The sequence below is a fragment of the Mus musculus genome, chromosome X (genome assembly GCF_000001635.26).
Source record: "Mus musculus strain C57BL/6J chromosome X, GRCm38.p6 C57BL/6J".
Taxonomy (NCBI): Eukaryota; Metazoa; Chordata; class Mammalia; order Rodentia; family Muridae; genus Mus; species Mus musculus.
The window spans coordinates 7,033,804-7,043,003 of NC_000086.7; the positions used below are offsets into that span (position 1 = coordinate 7,033,804).

At 36.4% G+C, this 9,200-nt stretch overlaps 1 protein-coding gene across 2 annotated transcripts in view; it reads right to left on the bottom strand.

The window, feature by feature from the left end:
* The window catches only part of Ccnb3 (cyclin B3), a 61,984-nt gene extending 54,152 nt beyond the window's left edge, over positions 1-7,832 (bottom strand). The window contains exons 1-2 of one of the 2 annotated variants that reach the window (NM_183015.3): positions 7,767-7,816; positions 4,926-4,966 (exon numbers count right to left, since the gene is read on the bottom strand). The gene's annotated coding sequence lies outside the window, so the exon portion shown is untranslated. Of the gene's footprint in view, positions 1-4,925; positions 4,967-7,766 lie in introns of both variants that reach the window. The other variant, XM_017318448.1, reaches the window with a different exon arrangement.
* Between the last annotated feature and the right edge of the window lie 1,368 nt (positions 7,833-9,200).

Below are 9,200 nucleotides of genomic sequence, written 5' to 3' on the forward strand. Positions count from 1 at the left end.
TTCCCCCAAAAGACATAGACTAACAGACTGGATATGTAAACAGGACCCAGGATTTTGTTGCTAACAGAAACTGCACCTCAGTGACAAAGACAGACACTACCTCAGAGTAAAAGCTTGGAAAACAATTTTCCAAGCAAATGGTCCCAAGTAACAAGCTGGAGTAGCCATTCTAATATTGACTAAAATCAACTTTCAATCAAAAAAGATAAGGAAGGACACTTCATACTGGTCAAAGAAAAAGTCTACCAAGATGAACTCTCAATTCTCAACATCTATGCTCCAAATGCAAGGGCACCCACATTCATAAAAGAAACTTTACTAAAGCTCCAAGCACACATCACACCCCACACAATAATAGTGGGAGACTTCAAAATCCCACTCTCAGCAATGGAAACAGATCATGGAAACAAACTAAACAGAGACACAGTGAAGCTAACAGAAGTTATGAACCAAATGGATCTAACAGATATTTATAGAACATTTCATCCTAAAACAAAAGAATATACCTTCTTCTCAGCACCTCATGGTACCTTCTCCAAAATTGACCATATAATCGGCCACAAATCAGGCCTCAACAGATACAAGAAGACTGAAATAATCCCATGCACGCAATCAGATCACCACGGACTAAGGCTGCTCTTAAATACCAACAAAACAACAGAAAGCACACATACATATGGAAGATGAACAATGCTCTATTCAATGATAACTTGGTCAAAGAAGAAATAAAGAAAGAAATTAAAGCCTTTTAGAATTTAATGAAAATGAAGACACATCATACCAAAATCTATGGAACATAATGAAAGCAGTGGTAAGAGGGAAACTCATAGCTTTAAGTGCCTCCAAAAAGAAACTGGAGAGACCTTACACTAGCAGTTTGACAGCACACCTGAAAGCTCTAAAACAGAAAGAAGCTAATACACCCAAGAGGAGTAGATGACAGGAAATAATCAAACTCAGGGCTGAAATCAACCAAGCAGAAACAAAAAGAACTATACAAAGAACCAACAAAACCAGGAGCTGATTCTTTGAGAAAATCAACAAGATTGATAAACTTTTAGCCAGACTAACCAGAGGGCATAGAGACAGTGTCCAAATTAACAAAATCAGACATGAAAAACGGAGATATAACAACAGAAACTGAGGAAATTAAAAGAAAATCATCAGATCCTACCACAAAAGCCTATACTCAACACAACTGGAAAATCTGGATGAAATGGACAATTTTCTAGACAGATACCAAATACCAAAACAAAGTTAAATAGGGATCAGATAAACCATCTAAACAGTCCCATAACCCTAAAGAAATAGAAGCAGTCATTAAAAGTCTCCCAACCAAAAAAATCAGAGAACCAGATGGTTTGGATCCACATCACTCGTGTAAAAGCCTATCACAACAGTACATGCCTATCGCCCCAGAACTAGAAGAGGGAGTACTAGAAGAGAAGGTGGAAACAGATGGATCCCTCACACTCCTTGGTCATCCAGTCTAAACTGTCTGTGAGTTCCTAGTTCAATGAGATACTTTATTTAAAACAATAAAGTGGAGATCAATTAAGAAAGACACTTGGATCTCTATCTTTGCCTCTCTGTCTCTCTTTCTCTCACTCTCCCTCCCTCCCTCCCTCTCTCTCATTTCCTCTCCCTCCCTCCCTCCCTCTCCCTTATTTCCTCTCCCTCTCTCTCTCTCTCTCTCTCTCCCTTTCCCTCCCTCTTGCTCTCTCTCCTTTCCTCCCTCCCCACCCTCTGTGTATGTGTGTACATGTGTGTAACACACAATAAAATAAAATAAAAACCATAAAAGGGCACACTTGATTTCTACCACCTATAAAACCTCAAACTTTCCTTAAAGAAAAGAAATCAGAATACTTTCCTCTTTCCTGGTTTTCTATCTCCCTCATTTTATGTTGATAATTGTGGGATTCTCTCTACTGTGCATTCTAACCCATACCAGGGTAGCAGAGTGAAAATCTGATCAAAACAGACTAGAGGGATGAGTAACAACATCATTTTATATCAAAGATAATTGCACGCAGAACACTGGAAAGAAGTCTCAGCCCGATGTCAGTGAAAACAGCACTGGAGTAAATAAGTGCTTAGTGTTTAGTTCTGACCCTGTCAGAAGTTATTTTGATGACCCTGGGCAATCTAAACCTTAATTTTCCAACTAACTAATAAAACAAGGCAACAAGGCCACAGCTGCCTCCATATTCTAAGAGTGATCAATGACATGCAGCATTACCAACACCTGGCAGCTTTTCCAACCCCCCACCATGAAATCAGACATCTCCTAGTGATGTGTGTGCATTTTAAAGTTTAAGAGGCTCTGCTCTGCAGTCCCTTGGACTGCTCACCTTCAAAGACTCTAAGTGAATCTTAGCAGAAGACATCCCTAGGAAAACCAGAGTTGAAGAGGGCTGAAGAAGTCAGCAGAAATAAAAGGGATAACAAGAGAGATGACAAGTTTCTACCCTTTAATCTGTAGTTCAAAAGACATTTTGAAGTAGCACTCTCTGTCTTAGAAATACAGCAGATCTCACAGCACATGTACAAGAAACCAATTGTTTACACTTTCACTGTGAAAGACCTTTTGTAAAAGTACTCTGATGTGGCCATGTATACTGCATCATCTGTCTGAAAGCAGAAACCCATTCTCATTAGCTTTTCTATCTCATCTTACAGTAATCCCTCTCTGCCCACTTTTGTGCAGGGTTCACTCCAAGAAGTTTTACCTGACAAAAGGAGACCAATGTTTCCTTACAGAACCACTGCACATCCCAACAAAAGAAGACAGGGTGGGAAAAGGAGCAGAAGTAACCACCAAGGACTAACTAGCAGGCGCCAGACACTTGAGCTAACATTACAAACGGAAGGCGTCTATCTCACGCTGAGATTAAGGATAGAGCAAGAAAGTCCTGGAAAAAGAACAAAGACCGCTGACCTTACTGACCCAGTCTGTCTCAACCAATCCTGGGCTCTCTCTTAACGGGGCCCACTAGAGTTTGCTCCAGGAAAAAGCACGGTGATGATTGGTAGCAGAGTGCCAATCAGCATAGGCAGCTATATGATCCCATGAAAACAAAAGGGAATGGGTATTTTTAAACTGGACTCCTGAGCTAATGGACTGGTCATTGAGTTGCAGTTTTGAGTTGGGCTAGGCTTGTGGAGTAATGTGTCTCTATAAAGACATGTTTTAATCCTCCTAGAGAATGGGTGGGGGAGAAATACTGAATAATGTCCTGCCATGTCAATAAAAACAATTAGCAACCCTTATAGAGTCCAGTATTAAGTCCTTAAGGCTTTACAAATGGTCAGAGGACATACATAAACTTTGGCCCCTATTTTATGAACGAGACCCTGAAGTGCAGAAAGCTAATAGAAATTAAGATGAATTTAGCCACAGCTCTATGCTATTATGAAAATTTTATTGCTCTAGATATTGGCCAGAAAGATAGGTACTTTTATTATTCCCATTTTAAAGATGACAAAATACAGCTCACTAACTGCCCAATATCACAAAGCTACACTGAGGCACAGCAATTTTATAACAGAGACATTCTCACTTATTTCATTTATATATTAATTCAGTTGTTCAGCAAATTAAAGAGCATAGGCTTTGCTCCCAAAACTAGAAATTATATAGAAGGAATTAAAACTTTACTGATTTATGATCTGCCTAACCCTCTGAGGAGGCAAAGAGAAAACAGAGATGGCAGGGATAAATCTAGGACTTTACCTATGTACAGCAAGGAATCTACAACAGAACCACATCCCAGGCCTCATTTTATAATCTCCATCCATATGACCTCCTGCAAGCATCATCACTGTGCATAACTATGTCCCATAAGGATTAAAAAATTAATGAGTCACTGTGCTTTAATCAAAAGAAGAAAGGGCCCATCAATCAGTCGCAACATAAAAATAACAAAAGAAATAATTTAGGTTTACCTATTGCATTCTAGTTCATCACAAAATGCAAAGGTACTTTTTTTTTTAATCATTTAGGCTTTGACATAGGATTTTACTATATAGCCTGAGATAACTTCAAATTCAAGATTGTCGCGCCTCATTTTCTAAGTGCTGGGAGTATGGGCGTGTACCAACATGATTGGCTCTTTCTAAAACTTCAAAATTTTATTTCCCCTTAGTCTTCATGCCTCAAGTTTACTTAACCTTCTCTCAGGGTAGGAATCAAAAAGAACACAGAGGAAAGAAGTGCTAGCCCTTAACTCCATCATTTTCCAATGTACCACCTCCAGGCGCGCAGTGTGAACTGCCCTTTCTTTTCCTCCCTGTACTCTACATTAAATCCCAGTAGAAAAAGTTATCTATCTCACATGAAATTATATTCCAGAGGGGTCCATGATTTAAATGTGAAAATGAACTATAGAAAACTATATTAAAATGGAAATGTAGATTAAAATGAAAGAACATTTTTATAACTTTAGAGAAAAACACTTAAACAACAAAGAATCCCCTTGATAGCTGCAAAGGAGAAATATCACCTTTCAAATGGGCATCAAAATATGTAAATTACAATGGATTGTTTATCAGAAACCATGATACCAGAAGGAATAACACAATGCTTTCCAAGAACTAAATTACAAACCTGCCAATCCAGAAATATATTGCAGTGACAATATACTTTAGGGGTGAAGGGATTAAAATCAAGTGTTTTTCAGATTATGGGAAATAAAGAGACTCTGTTACCAATAATCTACAAACAGAATGATCACAAAATAGCAAAACAAATAAGCAAACAAACAAACATTTTTAAAAAAGCCAATAGAGAAAGAACTGGAACATCAAGAAGAAAAGCATGGAAAGAGTGAAAAATAACAGAGGAGCTGGAGAGAGAGCTTGGTGGTTAAGAGTGCTTACTACTCTTGCAGAGGACCTTGGTTCAATTCCTATTGTACACTCACATGACAACTCACAACTGCCTGTAACTCCAGTTCCAAGGCATCTGACAATGAAAAGGGAGAAAGTATTAGTGAATATATAAAACAAAAGGCTGGTACACTTGATGAAACACTTGACAAGTTCTAGCAAGACAAATAAGGAAAAGAGAGAACTTAACAATATAAAAAAGACACAAAGGGAGGATTAAAAGATGCATATTGCATACATACAACACGTAATATATATAATACACACTCACACTTAAAACAAATCTTAATAGATAGGAATTCGTTATAGAGACATTCCACCCATAGTGTCTAGAATCCCAATGGTGTGGTGGCGTACACCTATAATCTCAGTCTTTATGCAGGAGGTTGAGGCAATATAGTTAGTTCAAAGCTAGCCTGAGCTACAAATGTAGACCATGTGTCAAAAAATAAAGAAGCAACCCTAGTTTTGGGAGAGAAACACAGAGACAAAGGAAGAAAAAAAAAATACCAGAAATAAAAGAACTACTTTAATTGTAGTGATGTTATTGTAGATATTTACATATCATTATATATATTTTTTGCAGGTCTTACATTTCAGTTATATTTCAATAAAACTGTTTAAAATGAGATAACAAACAGAGCACATCACTAAGGAGCCTACTGCCACTAAAAGTAATCAATAAATATTAATATTCAAACAAGTTTGTCAATTTAAATAAAGTGCACCAATTTCTCAGGAAATTCAAATGTCCATAGTATATCCAATATGAAGCAATTTGAGTGAACAGTTTTTAAAATATTTTTATTTTTATAAGATTCAATACATTTTTACTAAATCTACCCATATCTACCTCCATATCTGCCCATATTTACCTTCATCCAATTATACCTAGAACCTTTCAATCCCATATTTCTCCCAGCTCCACATCCTACTTTTAATTTTTATTATTAATAACTCCCTAGGTCCAATTACTGCTGTCCATGTGTTAACATTAGTACTATGCCCATCAAAACAAACAAACAACAACAGTAAACACCACAAATTAAATGATACTAAAACCATCCAAACACAACACACACAAAATGAAAATTGCAGGCCAACATCACTCACTGAAATAAAATACTTAATATGTGCACATGGCCATAAGCCCATAGTTTAAAAAAATTAAAATTTTAACTTGCAATTCCTCTAAAAATTAATCTCAAAGCCCAGGAGCTTTACATGGAGAAACAAACCAAGCATTTCAAAAATATTTAACATCAATTCTATACCTATCTCAAAACAACAACACAAAAAACTCAGGTAGTAACAGCCAACTCAATAATACAGAAACCATCCAAAGACAGCACACACAAAAAAGAAAGTTATAGGCCAACATCACTCATAATTTAGAAGTAAAATATTTAATATGCACACATGGATATAAGCCAATAGTTAAAAAATTAAAAATTTAATTTATAACTCTTCCAAAAATTATTCTGTAGGCCCAGATATTTTACATGGGAAAATAAACTAAGAATTTAAAGAATATTTAACATTAGTTCTATTTCTATCTCAAAAAACAAAGCAAAACAAAATAAAACTCAGGATACTAAAACCATCCAAAGACAGCACACAAAAAAAGGAAATTAAAAACTAATTCACTAATATACCAGCGACATCCTTAAGTAATTACTAACAAACTTATTTTAGCAATATATGTAAAATACCACTAAAAATGAGTTTATCACAGGACATAAGACTTACTCCAAAAACTAAATATACACAAACCAGCATATATGCAGATAGGTTTAAAAAAAACTACAGAAAAAATTATTAGAGCTAACAAACAAGGTCAAGATTTTAGGATGCAAGCTCAATAGACAAATCAATTGGACGTCTATAGCTTTACAAGGAATAATCTGAAAAAGAAATTAAGAAAATGGCATCATTAAGAATGACCTTAACAAAAGAAGTATATTTCAAGATCACCACAAATAATTACTGACTAAGGGTGTGCTAAATTCTATTACAAGATTAAATAATCTGTGCCCTCACTGAACCCATCTTTAAAAAAAAAAAGAAAGAAAGAAAAAAGAAAACTTATCAAATGCCATGTACACAGGTTTCAGAACAGGGAATACTAACAGGGAATTGCCAAATTCCTTTTTGAGGAACTCAAATGTACGTTTTTGAGAAAGCATTTTTCTAAAAGTTGCTATCCCTAGTAATTACATAAACCCACTGTCTCTGTTCAGGATCCTGATTTGTGGGCACCAGGGACTGGCAAACTAAGGCTGATAGCTAACCTCTGAGTTGGACTCTAGCAAAGCCAGTCCCTGGTGCCTATGTTGTGGGGAGCCTGTTCTAAAGTACTAAGGGAACCCGAAAGGTTTTTCCCTTAAATATCTCCTTTACAGCTAACAAAGGCACTATCTAGACTGGAAAAAAATAATGTTTTTAACAGAAAATAATATTGCATGTAAAGACAATTTTAAACATTATTTTTCCCTGTTGGATGTTCAAATTTGTTGGTTTAACAGAAAACCGTCCAGATTGTGTGGCTAATTCTGTCAGCCAAATTTCCTCTGGCATCTTGACCCCTAATACCAAATACAAATATATGAACCAAAAACAACAACAACAAAAAACAAACAAAACAACAACAAAAGTTTTTACCAGATAATAAAACAAGAACTTTTACCAAACTAAAGAACTATAGACAATTAGAACAAAAGCTGGAACACTGGAAATGTTCCAGTCTATGGAAGAAAAAAAAATCCCCACCCCGCCAAAAAAAAAAACCAAACAAACCCAAAACCGCACAAATTGGAAATGAAGTAGTTTAAAAATTAAAAAAAAAAAAAGAAAAGAAAAGAAAAAGGAGTACTAACCGTCTGTCTTAGCATAACGGCCTCAGCAACGGAGTAACGGCCGGCCTCGCGGCATAACCGCCTCCGCGCGTGAGCTTCTAGTAACTGCTGCCTGCTCGAGAAGGCGCGAAGAAAACTGCCCCGGACCGTACCATTTTCACCGGCAGGCAGGGGGGGAATCCAGAATCAGTGCTTCCCTCAGTTGGACTTTAAACCAAGGGACGGGGTCAAAAAATTATAGTAGGGAGGTTTTAAAGTTTTGTCAGATTATTTCTTGTCTGAATCTCCAGAGTCTAGAAGAAATAAAAGACTTACAAAGCTCTGTATTCACGGGTGCACCCCTGCCAAACTCAGACAATGGAAGTGACCAGTAACGGACACCCCCCCACACCTGCCCATTCCCGCCAACTGCCAACTGTCTAGCGCGTGCCAGCCCCCAATTTTAAAATGGAGGTTAAGCCTCTGGCGATGTAACTCCAGTAGTGAAGTGGATTCAAATCAGAAAACTACCACAAGATGGACATTTCAGAATAAAATAATAGTTGTTTTAACTACCTTAAAATTACAAAGAATAAGTTGTGATATTATCTTGAATAATAAATAGACGAGAGGGTTTGCTGGGGCAGTAGAGTGACTGAGCGGGCTTGCCAAGCCGCGTCAGTGGTTGCAGGGCTTGTTTTGAAAACGTTTTTTTTTTTTTTTTCTTTTCTTTTTTCAAGGCAAGGTCTCCCTAAATTTCTCTAGTTACAGACCAGCACACATAACCTTAGCCTTGGCTGAAAGACTTTTCTTTATAATTCCTTATAGTTTATTGCCTTATTGATGGTCTAAACTTCAATTTATTTGTGATTATAATGCAATTACATTTCTTCACATTTTTTCCTCCCTTCAAACCTTTCTATATACTTCTTCCTATTCCCCTTCAAATTTTACTGCCAAACTGAACCTACCTGTCAAAAGTAGTTATAATTTTCTACCTATCTAGTTAAGCTTCTGACTGCAGAGGGATTTTACATTTCCCTTAACAATTCCCCTATAAATTAAAAAATATAAATTGTTTAGAGATACTGAAATGACCAATGCTAGTTACTGACAATCACACTAATTAAGGCAATTAAGCATATAAGAATCTTTCCTTTAATGATGGCCAGATCAAGAGCATTTAAAAACAGAAAGAGAGAAAAAAGAAAGGAAGAAAGAAAGAAAGAAAGAAAGAAAGAAAGAAAGAAAGAAAGAAAGAAAGAAAGAGAGAAAGAAGCACAATCACATCAGTGTTCGAAGAGGCTGAAGTACCTCTGTAACATCTGTCTTTTTCCAGAGATTTATCAGTATTTTCCAGACACAACGTGACAATTATTTTTGATCTATACTTCCTCTACTTATTTTATTTTCTGTTTTAGCTTGCACAAACATTAATTATTTTAGTTAATACAGATAAACTGTGACCAGGAGGAT